The sequence below is a fragment of the Cenococcum geophilum genome (genome assembly GCF_001692895.1).
Source record: "Cenococcum geophilum 1.58 unplaced genomic scaffold K441scaffold_21, whole genome shotgun sequence".
Taxonomy (NCBI): Eukaryota; Fungi; Ascomycota; class Dothideomycetes; order Gloniales; family Gloniaceae; genus Cenococcum; species Cenococcum geophilum.
In genome coordinates this window covers 1554298-1576841 of record NW_027137579.1, presented here as the reverse complement: position 1 = coordinate 1576841, position 22544 = coordinate 1554298, and positions in this window count along the sequence as shown.

The following is a 22544-nucleotide window of genomic DNA, read 5'->3' as shown; positions in this document are numbered from 1 at the left end:
CGATATAATAACCGAAGAAATAGCCAGAACTATTAGTCGCCTTTTAAATAATATAGTACTAGAACTAGATAGGATTTTAAATAAAGCCCTAAAGACCTATAGACTACTAATAGCACCTTAGCTTGCGGATATAGCTAGAGTATACTTTATAATAGGCTACTACCTAAAACTTAGAAGAGCTATAATAACTTTTATCCTACGTAAAGAAGGTAAAGTAGACTACTTATTCCTAGGGAGCTACCGCTATATTACCTTAGAGAATACCCTAAGTAAGATCTTAGAAAGGGTAATAGCGGACTATATAGCAGATATGGCTAAGTAATACGCCCTACTACTATAAAGCTAAATAAGGGCAAGAAAAAACTGCTTAACACTATTAGCACTTACGCTACTTACTACTATTATTAAATCTGTATAGGCGATACGAAGGGACTTTATAGTATTAATGCTTAGCCTAGATATTAGTAGCGCCTATAACAATATACCCTATAAGCGTCTCCTATATATTCTTAGGGTAAAAGGCTTTCTAAAATAGATTATATAATTTATTTAAGGGTTTATAGGTTAAAAAGAAATATTACTANTCTTTAGCNGATACTAAAGCCCCCCTATTACAGTTGCAACAGGAATACTATAAAGATTACCCCTCTCGCCTATACTCTTCCTTTTCTTTATAAGCAACCTACTTAACTCCTTTAAGGAAGGGGCAACCTAGGGAATAGGCTTTATTAATAATATAAACCTAATTATATACGGGCTAATAGTCGTAAAAAATTACAGAACACTAGAGAAAGTATATAACACCTATATAGAATAGGTAAGACAATATAGAGTCTAATTCTTACTAGAGAAATACTAGCTAATCTATTTTATAAGAAAACGTAACTAATCTATAGATCTTTAGCATATAATTTATATTTAAGGCTTTAGGGGTTAACTAGTCTAGGGCCTAAGAGTATTAGGAGTATAGGTAGATAGTAAGCTCTAGTGGAGCGTATATATAGCGTAAGCGGCCTATAAGGGTTAAGTATAGTATATTATATTATCTAGGATTATTAATTCTATATAGGGCCTATACTTTTAGAGGTTATACCTACTATATATAGTAGTTATTTAGCTAACTATAACGTATAGGTCTAGTATCTGGGCCATTAGAGAATCTAAAAAAGGCCCCCCTAAATCGCTCCTTAAACTACTTTAAAAGGTCTAAATAGCCTGCCTCTATGTAACGGAACCTTGTAGCAAGAACTACGATGGGTTCGTTAATAGGCTAGGTGTATAGGAAATGCAAGTATAAAAGTCAACAATGTAATAATAACTGGTGGAGTGGTTGCCTAACAAATTAACTTTAATTGTATTCTAAGAATTACTATAAGGAAAGGAACTATCTAGGTAGGGACTAAGGGTCCTTAAATACACAACCGTATTCCTAAGAAATCCTTTCTTATATGTGAGGTACGTGTGGTCCGTATTAAACGTAACGTTCCTTATATTTAACATAGCTAACACGTTTAACCGTTATATGACTTACTTACTATTTCTTATTATATAGTTCTACGGGTTCTATTTTAGACTGTACCTATATTAACTAACTAGCTTCTTCTGTCTCTTCTTTAAGTAGTTATAATATTGTACTTAAAGCGTCCGTAACACTATCTCCCTCCTCTTTATCTTTATCCTTAAAGATTTAAAATATCTCTAAGTTATTTACTAGAGGTATAATGTTTATCTAATTAATTTGGTTAATATCGTTACTTATAATACCTAAAGCACTTTCTTCTCTTTCTTAGGTTGAGCGTCGCCTCTGTACCGTTTCCTTAATATTATCTCTAGGTAAAATAATAGCGATCCCTTACTCTTATTGTGTAAAAGAGGGGTTAAGTTACGTTATAATTGCGAATCCTTCCAGTTACTAACCCTCCTCCTATTCTAAATATACTCGCGCTAATATACGTTTATTATATAACGTTTGTTCTATATCTAATACTAAGTATATATATTCTATTACTCTTAACAGTCTTTAAGTTCCCTAAGTAATTTGTTATAGGGTCTTATATTTAGTCTACCGCTGCCAAACTTAATAGTAAGCTAGCCTCTGCGCTACTCGCGGTTTAGCGTGCCTTAGAAGAGTCCGCATATATCCTTAAAGCTTAGCGTCTAGCTTATATTTATCTTTAGCGTCTAGAATATATTTATAAGAAGGTTTGTTTTAAGGAGTAGAAACTTATAAAATAAGGTTTATAAGAACTTGGTAATAAAAGAACGGATTCTCCTTTAATAGAGAAGGAAACAGATCTAAGTAGTTCGGCAACTGCTCTTCTTAGGTCCCCCTTAGGTGACTTATTCTTTAGCAATCCTTCTTTATTAATACTGCCTAACCTAATCTCTTCTAATACTCCTGTACCTTTCTTATAGCGTTTTTTAAATTCTCTAGTGGCTCCTAGGTAGTCTTAGTGTAGCCTATCCACTTAACCTTATACTATATTTCGTCGTTAATGTCCTTATAACTGACGATCTTTAATACTTACTATTTATCTTCCTCTTATCCTTTATATATATCTGCTTTATAAACCAGTGGCTTAATATTTCTATATACTAGCTCTAGCATTACAATATGCTATATAGGGTAGATCTTTATTTTAGCTAGTAGGTTTAACTTAAACGTAACCAGTAAAATCCTCTATATAATTTTAAAAGGTCCTAGTCTAACATAGTCTAATTTCTTACTTAGTCGTTAACTCTTAAAATTTTTATATAGTAGCTATACTTTATCTCCCTCCTTAAGATCTAGTCCCTTAGATCTCTTAGCATTATAGTACTTTTTTATTCTCTTTTATACTTTCTTTACTAATTCCATAAGGTCTGTATAAAGATTTATTAATATCTTTATTCTTTCTTTAGCTATACTACTTATTTTCTTTACTTACTATAGTAATAACGATATTCTTAGCTTATATCTATAATTTGCCTTAAATAGTAATATGCCTATTCCTTCTTAAGGTGTTATATTATATATAAACTATATAACTAGTAATAGCGATACCTAATTATTCTGTGCATAATTAATATAATGCTTTAGATACTGCTCTAGCGTCTAATTTAATCTTTTTATTTAACCGTCTATCTGCGGATAATATACGGTAGAAGTTGCTGCTTAAACTCCTTACTCCGCTAAAAATACTTCCCAAAATATTACTATAAATCTTAGATCTCTATCCAATATAATCTTACTTAGTGCTCTATATCTTATAAACACTTCTTTAATATAGATTCTAGCGACATCTTTTACTAAGATTTCTTCTATACATGCTATAAAGTATCCCCACTTTATAAGCTTATCTACTATTACTAAAATCGCGTTATAATCTTATCTGGTAATAGGATCTTTTAATTTTAGCAACTTAATAATAAAGTCCTATAATATAACCTCCTATAGTCTCTCTAGTATTTTAATAGGTTGTAGCCCTCTATATAGCTTATGCCTTATTAGTTTATTCCTTTAGCAATTTAGATATTCCTTTATAACCTTTCTAGCTATCCTTTAGATTCCGTTAATAATATACTCCTCCTAGAGTCTTAATACTAAGCCTATAGCTCTATTATGTCCTTAAGTTAGTCCCTTATAGAAGTCCTCTATAAACTACTTTACTATACTTCTTAGGATATACTTTACTTCTTAATTTTCGTATATATCCGTCTATAAATCTTCTAGCTATACTTCTAGAATTCTTTATACCTAAAAGCTTTCTAGTATCTTATAGACTTTCTCTAGTCTATTATCTTCTTAAGTTGCTATAATTTTTGGATAATTATATCTAATTAATCCGTCTATATCTTTTTGTAATAAAGCCCCTAATAGCTTTTCCTTATTTTATAGTTTAGCTTTACGGCTTAGAGTATCTACCCGCGTATTATCTGTACCTTTAGTATACTAAATCTTAAAATAGTATTCCGTAAGCATCTCTACCCATCTAACCTATCTTTAGTTAAGTTCCTTTATTATTAGGAATTCTGTTAAGTTCTTATAATCCATCTTAACTATAAATAGTTTCTCTATGCCTTATAAGAATGCTCTCTATTTCTTTAATACTATAACTATACCTAATAACTCCTTATTATAGATATTATAGTTTAACTCCAGTAGTATTATCTTCCGACTATAATATGCCACTAGGTGCTATCTATCTTAATACCTTTATATAAAGTACGCCCCTAGTATATAGTCTAATATATCTATTTTTATAACTATCTCTAGTCCTAGTTAATAGATCTTAAGAACTGGCTCTTAGGTAAACAATTCTTTAACTTTTTTAAAGAGTTCTCTCTACTCCTCTCCCTATGTCTATAGTTCTCCTTTCTTTATTAACCGCGTAAATGGCTTAATATCCTTTAACTACTACGCTATAAACCTTCTATAGTAATTGCAAAACCCTAGGAATAATTTTAACTATATAACGTTCTCTAGTTCTTACTAATTTACTATAGCCTTAATCTTCTTTAGATCTATACTAAGTTAGCCTAGTTTAATAATAAATCTAATAAAATCGGTCTTCCTAGTAAAGAACTNNNATTTNTTAATTGCTACTAGNATNTNTTCTTCTTATAGTCTCTTTAANACCNATTTANNNTNTTCNCNNTATTNTTCCTTAGTTATTAAGTAGATAATAATATCGTTAAGATATACTATAATAAATTCATCCAAGTGTTCTCTTAATACGTTATTAATACGCTTTTAGAACGTTGCTAGTGCGTTTATAAGCCCGAATTATATAACTAGTAGTTTATATAGTTCTTCCTTTAACCTAAAGGCTGCCTTTTATTTGTTGCCTTCCTTAATTCTAATCTAATAGTACGCCCATCTTAAATCTATCTTTGTAAAGATTTACGCATTGCCTATCCTATCTTAGATCTCGCTAATTAAGGGTAAAGGATACCTATCCTTCCTAGTAATGCTGTTTAACTATCTATAGTTAATATATAGCCTTAGTTTACTATTCTTCTTTAGTATAAATAGTACTGGATAACCCGCTAATAACTGCAATAGTCTAATATATCCCTTTCGTAGGTTTTCCTAGATAAACTCTTTTAACGCTCTACCTTCTTCTTCAGTAAGCTTGTAGATTAAAAAGAACTTTAGACTTATTCCTAGTTCTAACTCTATTTTATAGTCCCATGCTATATATTCTAACAGCTTTTCACTTTCTAGTGACTATAGTTTCTTGCCGTACTTATGGTATTTCTTTAGTATATAACTTAGTCCTTTTTCTATTTCTTCATAGGTTGCTCCTACTTAGTACTATACTAACTTGGCTTATTATTACATCTTGCGGTATTAAATATCTCTAATATTAACCTAACCTATAATCCAATTAATCCTTAGATTGTATTTCTGTAATTAAGGCATACCTAATACTACCTCGTCCCGTCCCAATAGTAGGATATTAAAAGATATCTTAATTTATCTTCCTTTAATAGTTATCTAAATAGGTCCTGTTTTAAGATTAATAATCCCTCCTCTATAGGTTATTAGATCTCCTAAAATCGTAACTAATAGGTAAGATTGCTCCTTTTATCTATAAGGTAATCCTATTCTTTTAACTGCTGCTAGTAAGATATAGTTCCGCGTTACTCCACTATTTATTAGCACTTTAAACTATTAATTTTACCAATTAATTTATAAGTTTAGGTGTCGTCTTTAAATTCCTTTAAGGGTCTAAGGTTCTACTACTGGCTCCCTCTAGTCCTATAGGCCTCTACTTTTCCTAACTATTAGCTGCTTAATCCTAGTATACTTAGCTTACTCTTTAGCTAATGCCTAGTTCGCTTTTTATCTTTAATATACCATAGATACGTGTTTTCTAGGCATTCCCACTACTATTGTTTATCTAAGCATTCTTCCATAAGGAATCTTCCTAGTTAAAGTACTAAACTTCCTTCCTCTTAGACCTCTATTGGATGCCATCTATATATATATTTAGTATTCTTATACTATTACTTATCTATTATCTAGTATATCCTTATAGGGTATTTCCGATTCTTTTCTTTTGGATTCTTATGCATTTTGCATATATTATCTACATATATAATCTATAATATTATATAGTATGCTGGGTGCTTTAGGTTAACTCTTAGCTTGTCTTTATCCCTAAGTTTAAACCTTTATCGTGTTAATCTAAACGTTATAACTTTATTTGTAGGTACTAAGATACATTTCTTACTTCTCTAGTCCTTTAAATATTCCTCTAGATCCTTTAACGTTATAATTAAGGCTCCTTTAATATATATTATAGCCTTTTCTGTAATCGGGTGGTCCTAAATAACTTTTTCATCTAACTATATATAGAAATCTTCCCACTTATTATTGTGTTGTTGTCTATACCACTTTTAGTACAGCTGCTTAAGTGTATATAGTCTGTCCATAAGGAAATATCTCTTTATTGCTACGTTGTGACAGCCTTTAGTATATCGTTCTTCGAACCTAGTAGGAATCCCTAAATCCTCTTCTTATTCCAATTTAGTAAGCTACTTAGCTCTTAGTATACCTACTCTCGGCCTATTAGTAATTCTTTGTACTAGTGCTCTGTCCTTTATACGTCCTAATATACTAGATCTCTTATCTAGTTTCTATTCTTACTATAAGGTAATTCTTACTCTAAATTCCTCTATAGTTTCCTTTACGTCATGTCTTATAAGTAGATCCTTAAAGTCTCCTTACTTCTTAATCTTGGTATTAACTTTTTAATCTTTAATCCGAATACTTTGTTTAACTAGTAAGTCCTCTAGGTCTATATACTTATCTCCCAGTCTAATTACTATTTATGCCGTAGATTCTCTAATCTATAAAGAAGCTCTTGGCCTCTTATCTATAGGTGTTCTAATTTGTACTCCGAATTCTTAACTCCTTAGATTCTTTAATCCTAAGCTTGCTTCTAACTTAAGCTTAGCCCCTGCCTTAGTCTAACTAGGCTTAACTAGTGTCCTCGTTTTGTCTTAAGAGTCCTAGATCTCATTTATCTCGTCTTAAGAATCTTGTGCCGTTGGGAATTCTTGTCCTAAGCTTATTCGTATATCTTTAAACTAAGCCGCTGCTCTACTTTATCGGTTTCTGTCCGTTATAGGTCCTTAAGCTTGCCTTATCTCGTCTTAAGAATCTTAGTTGTCTCTTATCTCTTCTTAAGAATCTTAAGCCTTTGGCCTTTTGCCTTTATTAAGTGCTAAAGTTGTTCGCTGTTCTACTTCTCTTATGTCTTATAAAGCAATAGATATCGTGTTTAGTGGGGTTTTAATCCCTACTAATATTCCCTATTCTATAGTAGAATTATCCTCTACCTTTATTATAATATCTCTAAGGTCTGCTCGCTCCTAGTAAGCGGCCCTTATTGCCTTATTATTACGGAATGTTTCGCCTAGGTTGAATTTATTATCTTTAATATCCGATCTGCGAACTAGTTTATTAGTTCCTCTATATCCTACAGGTGCTAGCTCTTATAGCCAATAGCTTACGCCGTACTTAGCGTCCTTATAAATTCGGTATATGTTGTTATAACAAAACGTAAAACTTTTAATTGAATATTCCTTTGTTCTTTACAGTATATTATTATCCCTTTATATATGTATATTGTCTGCTAATCTCGTTCCTTTTACTATATAGTAACTCTGCCTACTTCTATAGTCTCTAATATAATAACCCTATTTTCCGCAATTTATATAAGCTCCTTTTTTGAACTATTTCTCTTGCTATAGAGTCCGCCTAAATGTCTTCTGCTGTTAAGATCCCTAATTTGGCTTCTGCTCCTTAGACCTTTAATTACTTAATCCTTATCCTCTAGGTTTCTATAGTTTGCTCCATCTCTTATAGGCTTCTTTAATACCACTTAGGTCCATTAGCTCTGCGCTATATTATAGTTTCTAACTTAGCTTTTGTCGTTGCGTACTCTGCGCCTTATACAACTATAGAACTCTATTCTAGCCTTTCTTAGCCTATTCCCTTTAGTAGATCTAATTATTAATCTTAATCGCCTAATTTATTAGTTCCCTTAGGGTATCCGCATCTTCCATTAGGATAATCGCGTCCTAGACTTTAGCCTTAAGTCCCTATTTATACTATACTATAAGCGCCCTATTATTCCACTCTACTTATATTACTAGTATCTAGAACTATATCGTATACTTAATTGCTAAAGTTTGTTGCATAAAGTTCTAGAGTTTTCTTTCCGCTATAGTTGTCTCTTCTAGGTCTCTAAATATCTACGTAAGTTGTTCTACAAATCCTTCCCAACTTAAGAATATAAATCGCACGTCTTAGTTAGCGGTCGTTATTCCGTTTGCCTATATCTCCATAAGGTAAGACTTAAACCACTTAAGTGCTTTTCCTAATAAGAATAGTTCTGCGTAGGCTATCCGATCCACAGGTATAGGTAACTTTACTCCCTCCTATAAAACCTTAAAGTGCATTTATATAAGGAATCCTTTAAGCTTTAACCTCTCTCCTATAAATCTCTTAATTAATAGTAGCTTAATCTTTGCTGCTTCTATTCTATTAAGTCTTTCTTCTAATACTATATTATTAGCTATTAGCTAGTTAACTATTTCCTATAGCTGTCCGACCGTCACAGGTTACTATAAGTCAGTATCCGCCATACTGGTGTCACCTCCTGTTCTTAAAGTAGTTGCTGCCGTTAATAGCGTCGTAGTGGCTGCTTTTGGTAGCATGTTATTTAACTTCTTATATTAATACCGTAACTAGGTAGTAATTGTGTAACGGAACCTTATAGCAAGAACTATAATAGGTTTATTAATAGGCTAGGTGTATAGGAAATGTAAGTATAAAAGTTAACAATGTAATAATAACTGGTGGAGTGGTTGCCTAATAGATTAACTCCAATTATATTCTAAGAATTACTATAAGGAAAGGAACTATCTAGGTAGGGACTAAGGGTCCTTAAATACACAACCGTATTCCTAAGAAATCCTTTCTTATACGTGAGGTACGTGTGGTCCGTATTAAACGTAACGTTCCTTACATTCAACACAGCCAACACGTTTAACCGTCATATGACTCGCTTACCATTCCTCGTCACATGGTTCCACGGGTTCCATCCTAAACCGTGCCTGTATTAACGAACTGGCTTCTTCCGTCTCTTCTCCAAGTAGTCGTAACATCGTACTTAAAGCGTCCGTAACACTCTAAAGTATAATAGGCGGATATAAGCCAACGGCTATAGTACTACTTAAGAAGGAAGCTAATATTCCCCCCCTATAACTATTTATTAAAGCCGCTATAATATAAAGGGCGTAAAAAGAACGTAACTCTAATATTATAAAGTATATTAAAATACGCCTAAATAAACTATAGAGGGANTNTAGGGCGCCNTATANGAGAATAAACTAATAACCCTAAAGTAGGGAAGATATATTAGAGAAATAGGTAAAGAAAGTAAAAGAAAAATAGTACTGCTTTAGGGCCTAGGCCTATATAGAAGAGAAAGAAAGACGTATAAGAGGCTAGTAAAGACAATAGTAAGAGAAAAAAAGGAGCTAAAGTAGAGTATAAAAGAAAGTCGGGAAGCTATTTATCGCAATATAATACTAGCTAGACTAATGCTAGAGAGGTATATAGGAGTTAAAGGTATAGAGGCTAACTAAGGCAAAAGGAACCTAAGCTGTAGTATAGTTAACGCTATAGGGGGTAAATACTTTAGGGCTCTAAAAAGGCCTAATGAAGGTAGAAAATATAATAGTAACACTCTTAAGAATGGGAATAATAGGACTAAAAGACTAGCTCTACTAGGTAGGTGTCCTAGTAGGTAGCCTAAGATATAAATATAGCTAGCTAAGACAGATACTAAAATATATAATACTGTTATGCCCCTTATATACTAACTAAGAAGTAATACTTTTAGTAGCTAGCACAAAGAACTATAAGACACTACTCTTAATATAAAAAGGCCTTAAGGCGGTTACCTAGTGGCTTATTAGCTAAAATATACTAAACTGGTTCTAGGTTATAAAGGAAATAATAATAAAGGGCGGGGGGGCGAGTAACGGGCGCCCTCTAATAACTCTATAGTAGTAGAGTAAAGTATACAATACTAGCGCGTCCGTAGGCTTACTACGGCAGCAGTGGTTCCTAAGGAGGTTAAGAAGTAAGGTAGTAAAAGTACTATAGGTAACTCGCAGGCGCCTTATAGGCGCCTTATAGGCGAGTTTTAAAAGGCAAAGAGATAGATTACGGGGTTTTCTTAAGTTAAGTCTTTTTTAAGTTGAGTTTTCTCCTTATATATAAATAAGGAGTAGTTTGCGTAGGCCCAATAGGGATCCGAATTAGACGTTAAGCAATGAATTATTATTATATAATATTAGCAGTTATAGCATCCCTATTCTGCGGCAGTAATAGTAAAAGCCTACCTATATCCGTTAGTCTTAATAGTGCAATATATAGCTGCCTATATATAAAGACTGGTATACGCAGATTAACCCTAACAAAGTTAAAAGACTACCCTTATAACTTATTTACGGTTATAGCAAAGTATAGCTAGATTAGAAACTACTTTCTACTAATAATAAACGGCAGTTCTCCCTCTGTAGAGGTAAGCTTAATATAAGAGATTAACTATAGCTGCCTGTAAAAGCTGCCGCTAAGTATTCGAGATTTAATATAGCGCGGCCTAGGCGCGTAATAACTATACGAGTGCAGTTATAGAGGCCCTCCTTAGGGTAAAGGTTCCGTAAAAGGATTATAGACGCGCCTACTTTAAGGGAAAGCTTTAACAGAGGTAAGCTATTAGGATTAAGTGTTTATAAAAGCTCTAGCAGCGGTCATATAATATTACTATTATCTTTTTCTTTACTTTACTCTATAGTATCTATAGAAAAAAGGGGTTTAGGGAGCCGTAAGGCCGTATAAGGATAGCCTTATTAATCTTAGCCATGGTATTATTGTAAATAGTTAAGATAGCGCGATTATAGAAGGTATTAAGAGTAGTATATACCCGCGTAAGTAGTTGCGGAGGGTATATATACCTATAAAAGGGTTCCTTAGACCAGAACTAGGCTATACTAAGCGGGATACTAACGCTATTAGATAGGGATATATTATAGAATAAGCTCTATACCTAAGCTATAAACTACTAATTAACCTTACCCTAGCGGATATATATATTTAGCTATAGGGATAGTATATAGAAGGTAGGCTAGAGGAATAACCGCTATAGGTAGGCACCTATAATAGCTACGCGGTTCCCCTATAGGTCAATAGGTAGTATCTAAGTAAAGTTACTACCTAAAATAGCAGGAAGTCCGCTAAAGGTAAAGTCGTTAGAACGGACGTCTATATATACTAAGTATATTAGTATATTAGTACGTTAGTACATTCCACGTTTTTATATCCTACGTTTTTATATTCCCATATTTTTATATTTTAAACTTATAACGTAACTAGCTATATAATTTAGCTACCCCTTATTTTATAGCTTAATTAGTTCTAGCTCCTCCTATACTATTTTAACTAACTTATTTATATCTCTTTTTAGTAGTTATACTACTGCTAATATAAGATCCGTAATACTATCCCCCTCCTCTTTATCTTTATCCTTAAAGATTTCTCCTATCTCTAAGTTATCTATTAAAGGTATAGCATTCCCGTTTCTAATTTAGTGACCTTTATTATTTTTAATACCTTCTATTAAATCCTCTACGTCTAATTATTATAATTAGCTAGTAACTATTATTCTTTCGCTTAGTAAAGTTATACTATCTTATTCTTATTATAAAGAAAGAAAGCTAATATATATTGCGATTACGGCTTCGTCTAGTTACTAGCCTTCCTCCTATATTAAGTATACGTAAGCGAATATATAATCGTTCTATAATATTTAATCTATTTTTAACGCTAAGTATACGCGTCTTATTAGTCTTTAAAGTCTTTAACTTCCTTATTTAATTTATTATAGGGTCCCGTGTTTAATCTAAAGTGTCCTATCTTAAGAATAAACTTCTTACTGCTCTTACTAAAGTATAAAAGCTTTATAATAATAGGGAGCAGATTTATACTAAAGAGTAGAAAGTGTTTAAAGCCTATTAGACTGCTTATACCCGCTTAGTTCGTCTTAAAAAGGGTTATAAAAAGGTATGCTTTAAGGAGTAGCGTCTTACTAAGTAAGGTCTCTATAAGCTTAAGGCTAAGAAAGCTAAAAAGGATTTTAATTAAGTTAAGGCGGAAATAGCTTATACGCTAGCAGCAGATCCTATAGATAATTTGGCCCGTCTATCGCCTTTAACTAATCCCTTTATCTTTAGCTCCTTCTTAATATTACCTAACCCGTTCTCTTTTAATACTCCTATACCTTTTCTATAGCGTTTTTTAGGTTCTATAGTAGTTTTTAGGTAGTTTTATTATAACTTATCCACTTTACTTTATACTACGTTTTATTGTTAATGTCCTTATAATTAATAATCTTTAAAACTTGCTCTTTATCTTCTTCTTATCCTCTATATATATCTACCTTATAAACTAGTTGCTCTATATCTTTATGCGCTAGCTTTAGTATTATAATATACTATATAGGGTAGATCTTTATCTTTACTAGTAAGTTAAGTCTATACATAACTTCTAAAATCTTTATTATAATTTTAAATAGTCCTAGTCTAATATAATCTAACTTCTTACTTAGTTGTTAACTTGTGAAATTTTTACATAATAGTCATACTTTATCTCCTTCTTTAGATTTAGTCCCTTAGATCTCCTAGTATTATAGTACTTTTTTATTTTATTTTATATTATTTTTGCTATAAAATAGAGGTCCTTATAAAGATTTATTAGAGTTTCTATTTTTTTTCTTTTACTATACTACTTATTTTCTTTACTTATTATAGTAACAACAATATTCTAGGCTTATACCCATAATTTACCTAAAATAGTAATATCTCTATGCCTTTCTACTGTATCGCATTATATATAAACTATATAACTAATAATAACAATACTTAATTATTTTACGCTTAATTAATATAGTATTTTAGATACTAGTCTAGTATCTAATTTAGGTTTCTATTTATCTATCTGTCTGTAGATAATATATAGTAGAAGTTGCTACTCTAACTTCTTATTCTGCTAAGAATACCTCTTAAAATACTTTTATAAATCTTAAATCTCTATCTAATATAATTTTGCTTAGTGCTCTATATCTTATAAATACTTCTTTAATATAGATTTTAGTAATATCTTCCGCTAAGATTTCTTATATATATGCTATAAAGTAGCCCTATTTAGTTAATTTATTTACTATTATAAGGATTATATTATACTCTTATCTGGTAATAAAATCTTTTAACTTTAGTAACTTTATAATAAAGTCCTATAATATAACTTCCTATAGTCTCTCCGGTATTTTAATAGGCTATAGCTTTCTATATAGCTTATACCTTATCAGCTTATTTCTCTAGTAATTTAGGTGTTTTTTTATAACTTTCTTTACTAAGCCTTAAATTCTATAAATAATATACTCCTTTTAAAGTCTTAATACTAAGCCTATAGCTCTGTTGTGTTTCTATATTATTCCCTTATAGAAATCTTTAATAAACTCTTCTACTATTCCCCTTAGGATATATATATTTATTCTCTACTTATACTAATATATTTCTAGGTCCTTAAATTACGCTTCTTAAACCCTTTTTATCTAATTGCTTTTTAGTAGCTTATATTCTTAAGTTACTATAATCTTAGGATAATTACATCTAATTAATCTATTACTATTTTTATATAGTATTGCTTCTAATAGTTTCTTATTATTCTATAGTTTAGCTTTTCTGCTTAATATATCTGCTTTTATATTTTTAGTGCCCTTAATATATTAAATCTTAAAATAGTATTCTATAAGTATCTCTACCTATTTAACATCTCTTTAATTAAGTTTTTTTATTATTAGGAACCCCGTTAGGTTTTTATAATCTATTTTAACTATAAATAGTTTCTTTATACCTTATAAAAATGCTTTTTATTTTTTTAGTACTATAACTATACCTAACAACTCCTTGTTATAGATATTATAGTTTAACTTTAGTAGTATTATCTTCTAACTATAGTATGCTACTAAATACTATATATTTTTTATACTTTTATAGTAAATATACTCCTAGTATAAAGTTTAATATATCTATTTTTATAACCGTCTTTAGTTCTAGTTAATAGATTTTAAGGATTAGTTCCTAGGTAAAATAACTCCTTAAGTTCCTTAAATAGCTTTTTTTATTTACTTCCCTAAACCTATAATTCCTCCTTCTTTATAAGCCTAGTAAAGGGTTTAATATTCTTTAACTACTATACTATAAACCTTCTATAGTAGTTATAAAACCCTAAAAAAACCTTAACTACGTTATACTCTTTAGTTCTTACCAACTTACTATAGCTTTAATTTTCTTTAGGTCTATATTAATATAACCTAGCTTAATAATAAATTCTATAAAATCGGTCTTCCTAGTAAAGAACTTGTATTTTTTAATTACTACTAATATCTATTCTTTCTATAGTCTCTTTAAAACCTATTTAATATATTCTCTATATTTTTCCTTAGTTATTAAGTAGATAATAATATTATTAAGGTATACTATAATAAACTTATTAAGGTGTTCTGCTAATATACTATTAATTTGCTTTTAGAATATTACTAATGCGTTTATAAGTCTAAATTATATAACTAATAGCTTATATAATCCTTCCTTTAACCTAAAGGCTGCCTTTTATTTATTACACTCCTTAATTCTAATTTAATAGTACGCCTATCTTAAATCTATCTTTATAAAGATTTACACATTACCTATCTAATCCTAAATTTTGCTAATTAAGGATAAAGGGTACTTATCCTTTCTAGTAATGCTATTTAACTATTTATAGTTAATATATAACCTAAGTTTTCCGCCTTTTTAGTATAAATAGTATAAGATAACCTACTAATAACTATAATAGTCTAATATATCCCTTTTATAGATAAACTCTTTAAGAGCTTTTAACTCTTCTTTAGTAAGCTTATAAATTAAAAAGAACTTTAGACTTATTTCTAGTTCTAATTCTATTTTATAGTTTTATACTATATATTCTAATAGCTTTTTACTTTTTAGGCTCTATAACCTTTTACTATACTTATAATATCTTTTTAGTATATAGGACAACCCTTTTTTAGTTTCTTTATATATTGCTCTAACCTAGTACTATATTAACTTAGTTACTATATATCTTTTATATTATTAAATATCTTTAATATTAACCTAACCTATAACCTAATTAATCTTTAGATTATATTTCTATAACTAAGGTATACCTAATACTACCTTATCCCGTCCTGTTGGGAATAAAGGTAAGCGCTTACTATATAAGGTATATTGCCGTCATATATAGCAAGTTGCCGTTACGTGCGGCAAGTTGCCGTTATGTGTCGCCGTAGCACTAGCGTAGCGAGGAGCCTTAAGCTCCTCGCCCTCCCTTATTAAGATATATAGAATAACAATTATTATACTATCTACGAACTGTAGCTATATAATATTACCTTATATAACTAACACTAATTAGTAATTAACTTTACTGTTATACTATAGAATAGCTAAGTATTCTACTAAGAAGAGATAAGCTACTATACTAGTGCTACTTATGCTAGAGGAAGCTGTCTTTTAAGGTTAGAACTAGTCCTAAACCTTAAATAGAACTCTTCTATAAATCTAAAGATTTAAAGGCTAAAACTAGTCCTAAGCCTTTTTAAGATTACGGATTCTTATGTCTATTACGCAGAATAATATACTTTATAAGTCTTTATAATTTAAGGCTAGAACTAGTCCTAAGCCCTATAATTATAAATATACGTTATAAACGCGTACTAAATAACAATCCCTAAACTAATAATATTCCCCTCCCTTTAAAAATATAGCTACGCCTACTTTAAACGACTAGGAAGACTTCTTACTACTAGGGGTAGCTATATATGTAAAATTCATTAATAAAAATTAGGACGAATTTACTATTAATATAATAACTTATACTATAAAATAAGTTAATAGCTTTCTTCTATACTATATCCTATTCTACTAAAGTAGATACTATACCGATTTATAACTATAGGAATATTTTAGGGAGGATTTCGTAAGATAGACCGCCGACACTTAGGTACTTAGTAATATTAATATTGTTTAGGATTTCTAAGACTTCCTTTATAGGAATAGGGTATATATTACTAAGAATAGTAACCTAATTACTAGCAATATTTAGGCCGTTATTATTAGTATAGAAGAACTAGTATAGATAGAAGCTAAGATTATACGTTAACTACGGAAACCTAAAACTAACCCATATTCTTTAGAAGGCAACTTTAATTTATATTAAAACCCCTAGAACGCTAACCCCCTACCTAAAGGTACTCTCCTATTAGGAGGTGCTCTCCTACCTAGAGGTGCTCTTCTACTACCCCCTCTACTACCTCTACCCCCTCTATCCTAGCTAATTAGTAAGCCTCTACTATAAGTAGTCACAAATCTAATAAAGGTATATTTAGATAAAGAGAAGAAGTTTAGAGGAGAACTATATAACATACTTAGAGTAAAACTATAGGTTTTCTATAACTATTGTAATAAAGTTAAAATTTAATGCCACTAGTACTACTACGCTTTCTCCATTATATTAAAGGGATAGGTAGTAATATTCTATTACGACTATATTACAGGTAAAAACTATAGCTTTAATATAATACTTTAGCTTATTAGAGCTTACTTTAAGACTAATAAAAATCGCTAACTTTATATATCCGAATAGCGGGAAACTATATTTTAAAGAGTTATTGCTTTTAACCTAATAAAAACTTATTTAAAGTACCTTTAACTACTCTTTAATAAACTTTAGAAAATTTAATATAGCCTTACTAAAACTTACTAAAATAAGAATAGCCTAAGGGACTAGGTTATCTTAGTATGCTATAATATTCCTAAGTATAATATAGTGCTATATAAACCTATAAATATATTTAAAGGAGTATATACTAAGCTATGCTCCGCTATAGGTACTATAATATAAATATAAGAATCTTAATAGTTTTATACCGAAAACTTTACCTAACTAATATAATTATAACTAAACTAATTAAATATATAGTGGCCGTGGTAGGGAATATAAAAGAGGGTATAATTAATATTAACTATAAGGTAATTATAGAGGTCCTTATAAAGGTTTATTTTAAAGTAATTATTAAAAAAAGTGCTACGTTTATAAGAAGCTAAATTACTAGTTAACTAGATACTCTCTTAATAAGTAAAAAAAGGTATATAATAAGTTCCATTAAAGTATAAGAAATATTAAAAATTATAAGGTTACTGTGGCCTACTTTTAAAGCTTTTTAGTTTAATATAAAGGCGTAAAAGATCTTAAGGGTAAGGTTAATAAGGTTAAATAGCTCCTTATAAATATAGAAATTAAGGACTACTCCCCTAACTAATACTTTACTAAGTATAGTAAGGTAGATAGTATATAAACCGTTACTATTCTTAATAATTAATCTACGCTCTATTCTATTATAAAATTAAATATCTTTAATAAGCTAAAGGAGAGTTCTACGTTTTCCTTTAATAATAGATATTTAGCGTATGTTTTTTATAGTATTATACCAGATATAGGAGCCGTAGAAGTATCTATAGTAGAAGAACCTTAAGTTTAAGCTCTTTAGTAGCTTAATAGCTCTATTTAGATTAACTAATTAACGGCAGGCTAATATATAATTCGCTTTAATAAAGGTACTATAATCTTTCTTAGCATAATTAGGGTCCAAACCCCCTTAGGATATATTACTTTCTATATTATTCCTATAAATACTCCGTTTCTATTTTACATTAAAAATATAAATAAGTTAGGCGTTACGCTTAATAACCTTAAGAATATACTTATTTAGGGAGATAATTAGGTACCTATTATGCGTAAGTAGGGTTACCCCTAGTTACTCCTTTATTAACTAGAAAAGAGTGTTACTTAAAGCTACTTAACTAAGTTAGAATTACGCTAACTATACCATTGTTTTAGCTACCTATCTATTTATTAATTACTTAGGGTTCTTTAGTAAGTAGGCTATAAAGTTAAGCTTAAGGTAATTAAGCACCTTATAAAGTACTACTATTACTATTAAATAAACCAAAAGTCCCCTAGCCGATTTAAGTTTACCCTTAAGGATAACTATAACTTTAACTTTTATATTATTATTAACGTTATATATCTTAGTAGTAAGCTAATACTTTAAATTATTAACTTCTTAACTACCTTCTAAGCCGCGCGTTTCTTAAAAGATATATTAGCTAGAAATATATAAGATACCCTTTAATTATACTAGATTAATATCTATTTAGGACCCCTTAATTAAATTATCTATAATATAGGAAAGAACTTCTTATCTATAGAGTTCTAATAATAAATAAAGGTAATAGCAATTAAGGTTAAGGAAGTCCCCATTAAGGCATATAATAGTATTAAAAAAGTGGAATAATATTATATACTATTACACCGCGTATATAAGATTATCCCTTTAGAACTAAAGGATGCTAGTAAAAAACTTACCTTATAAATAGCTATTAAAGCTATTAATAATTCTGCTAGCTTGGATAGACTTATACCTATATTACTAGTCTTTAGCGCCTACCCTTAAATAACTAATAATTCTTTACTATCTCCCTCTATTATATAATAAGCTAAGGCTATTTATAAGGCAATAAAGGAGGTATAACGTCTTTACGCTATACGCTAGGTTAATAATATACTAGGAATAAGAAATGGCCTAAATACCTTAACTATACTTAATCTGCTACTCTAGTCTAAGGTATATATATAGCGTAAAAAGGGAGGATAGTTAGGCCTATACTAACTTATTATAATTAATAGTTAAACTTATACTATTTAGATGCCTTACAGACCTACTTAATTCTATTTAACTATTATTAAGCCTTACTATAAAGATAATAATTCTAAGCCTTTATAGGATGCCCTAGAAGATACCTTAGAGGAAAACTACGATTAATATACTTTAAAAGGCGACTATAATCCTAATATAATTATAGTAGATACGCTATAACTATAACGTAGTAGAGGTCACCCAAAGGGATTATAAAATTATTAATATCTTATTAATTTTAAAGAATAATTTGTTGCCGCTATTAAAAATAGAGTTAAGTTATTAATAGNCTTTATAACAGCTAAAGAGAAGGCTAACTTTAAGCTCGTAAAACAGCTCTAAAAGGAAGGTTGTATTATAACCCTAGGAGCTCCTTTCTAAGTATCTAATAAGTAGGAAATTAACGGTCTTATTATAAGAGGAGTCTTTAAATTTAAGAAGTATAACCTTACTAAGTTTAATAAAGTTTGCATCTTTAAGTTAAGGATAGTTAATAAGATTAAGGGCAAGGCTACTAACGCCCTATTTAAGAAATTAAGGCTTATTATCTAAGGTTATAACAATAATAGTAAAGAGATAATTTTTATATAATCTCCTATAATTTAACGAGCTAGTTAGCGAGTTATTATTATATTAGCTCCCTCCTTAATAAAGAATAGAATAGCGGTTTATTTACGAGATATTACTTAAGCCTATACCTAATTAAAGACGCACCTTTAGCGCTTAATATTGGCATACCTTCTAGAGCAAATTTGCCACTAGTATCCTAAAGATATAATTATGGTTATACTTAAGCCATTATATAAAATTACAGAGGTAGGAACTTATTAGTAGGCTACCTATAGTAAGCACTATAAAGAGAAGCTTTTAATAACTACTTCTATATTTAATCCCTACTTCCTTATTATAACTACGGGAACCCTATTTAGAATTGTTGGTATATAAGCTAATAATATAATTATCTTAGGAGACAACTAATTCTTAGCTCTTAAAGAGGATAAGCTAATAATAGTAAATCTTATAGTAAAGCTAAAGGAAAAGCTTAATGTATAATTACAGCACCTGTTATACCAACTGTATGCTTACGCGTTTAGTACACCAGGTACGCGTTTACGCGTTTAGTGTACTAACTACCCGCTTACGCGTTTAGTGCACTTATAAAGCACTAACTAATTAGGGGGGAGGTGCATTAGTATATAAACCACGTAGTCTGCTTTATATAATTGACAGTCACTATTATCTAAAAGAGTATACGATACTATACGTATTTCGTGCCCCTAAATCTAACTTACTTGTGCTATTAAATTAGTACAAATACTGATTAGTGAGCGCGCACAGATTAGCAACTACTCGACACCTCCCCCCGAGTGATACTTAATAGCGACTACCTGTTTAGACTCCCAGTACGATCTGCTAAAAGGTTAGAAGTCGGGGATTACGGACTTATCTCTAACTCTATATACTTATTTAAGTCTTAGTACGGTTTATTAAAAGTTATAAACGTAAATATAGACCTTTACGGAACCCCCTACCCTCCTGCAAACCACTACGGACCTGCTAATTACCTTTATAAACCGTTATAAGACCTTACGGAAACCTCTTACCCTTCTATAAACTGGTACGGACCTATTAACCGCCTTTACAGACCACTACAAGACCTTTTCCACCCGCTACGTACTATACTACATAGTATGGCAGATATAAGCAAGCAGATTAATAAAGGTTAAGAGAAATGGAGCTAAGGAGTTAACCTTACGTCCATAACTAATATTAACAACTATATTAAATACAAAATCCTTAAATACGGATATTTTAAGCTTATAAATAACGACCTGTAGGAGTAATATAAGGAAGACTTTGCGGACTTTACGGAAGATATTTTTAAGGCTTATAACCCTACTACTATTTATAACCTATAAATCCTTTTACGTCACTAAGGCGTATGGGTTAAAAGGGATAAACGAGTTACTATTGCACGGTCTCTATATGATATACTATATAAGAAAGACTAAACGGAATGGACTAAAGAGTAGATTTTAGATTATATTAAAACCAGCGACCTCTTTACCTCCTTTAAACTTAATAGAATCTCTGGCCTTATAGCTAACCTATTTAACTAAATTCGTTTTATAAACCTAAGTAGTATTAGAATTAATCTTACTGGCTAAAGTACACCTAATACTTAAGTCATGGACTATAATACTACTATAACCCAAATTATGGACCGTAATACCCCTATAAACTAAAATACGGACTAAACCCCTTCTGTTGCTTAAGTTATAGATCCGCAAACTACCTAAATAAAGACCTATAATAAGGAGCTAGCTAACCTAGTTAAGCTCTACACTAACAAATCTAAGTATAGCGGTGAAAACAACAATTTTAACTTTAAACTAACTATCTTTACGGACCTTTGCCAGAAGGCTAATATTCCTAAATAAGAGTTTAGCTAAGCCTACTCTACTATACTGCGCGGCCTAGTACTTAACCACTACTACACTAACCTTAAGAGTAACCCCCTTGGTGTCCCCTTTAATAAGCTATACGAAGCTACCTATAACTACTTTAAAGGACCGGAATATAAGTGTAATATCCTTACCTAATAGAATGCGACTAAGCTATGGACCGTAATTAATAAGAATACTAAAAAATCGACTATAGAGTGCCTGTAAATTCTTATTAAAGACCTCTAGCACCTATAGCACGGCCTTAACACTAAGCTTTAAATAGACGACTTCCTGTATAATAAACTTATTACAGCCTACTAGAAAGTAGAGCCTTATAAGTACGCCTACTACAAGCCTATAGATACCTTAGCTGGCCTTATTAATAATCTACGCTCCTCTATTATAACGTATAAAGTCTTAAACCCACCAGGTAGTACTTAAGCCTTTATTACGGATATTTAATATCTATAAATAGACTTAGACGTCTACTTTACGGACCGCCGTTACTACTAGCAGCACCTATACCGACTAAGTCCTACCTATAACCCCCGTAGTAACCCCTATATAAAAATATACCCCTGCAGATAAACTAGCTAGAAGTGCTTCGTGTGCGGTAAGAAAGGATATTAGTCTATAAGGTATACCTAGAAAGAACGTAATAAGTCTAGGAAGAGACTTAATAGCCGTATTAATTAGTTCATTTTGGAATACAAAGGAGAGGAAGTAGAAGAGCCCCCTAATAAGTTAATAGAAACCCTTATAATTGACTTTAACTTAAACGCTTAGGAATAAGAGACCTTAGAGATATTCCTAACCACTTTTGGACCTTTTATAGACAGCTAAGCCTTTAATATTACGACCGTATTAGCCGACCGTTCCTTTATATACTTAGTTGCGCCCAAAAACTATTTTGTAAGCACCCCTATTATAAACGTTATAGATTATAAGCAGAACCTATTTGCATATATTACTATAGAACGCTATACCCCTAAGGAATTTTATGGTGTTATAATTAACATAGGTGCCTCTAAGAAGTCTACTGTAGGTTATAGATAATACCTTATATATAGGACCACCGTAAATAATAATACGGATATTAATACTATGTAAACTGGGGCCATAAACGTCTAATTTGGCATCGGCTTAACTATATTAATTAGATTAGTTGCAGTTAAGACCCTAATTAGCCTAG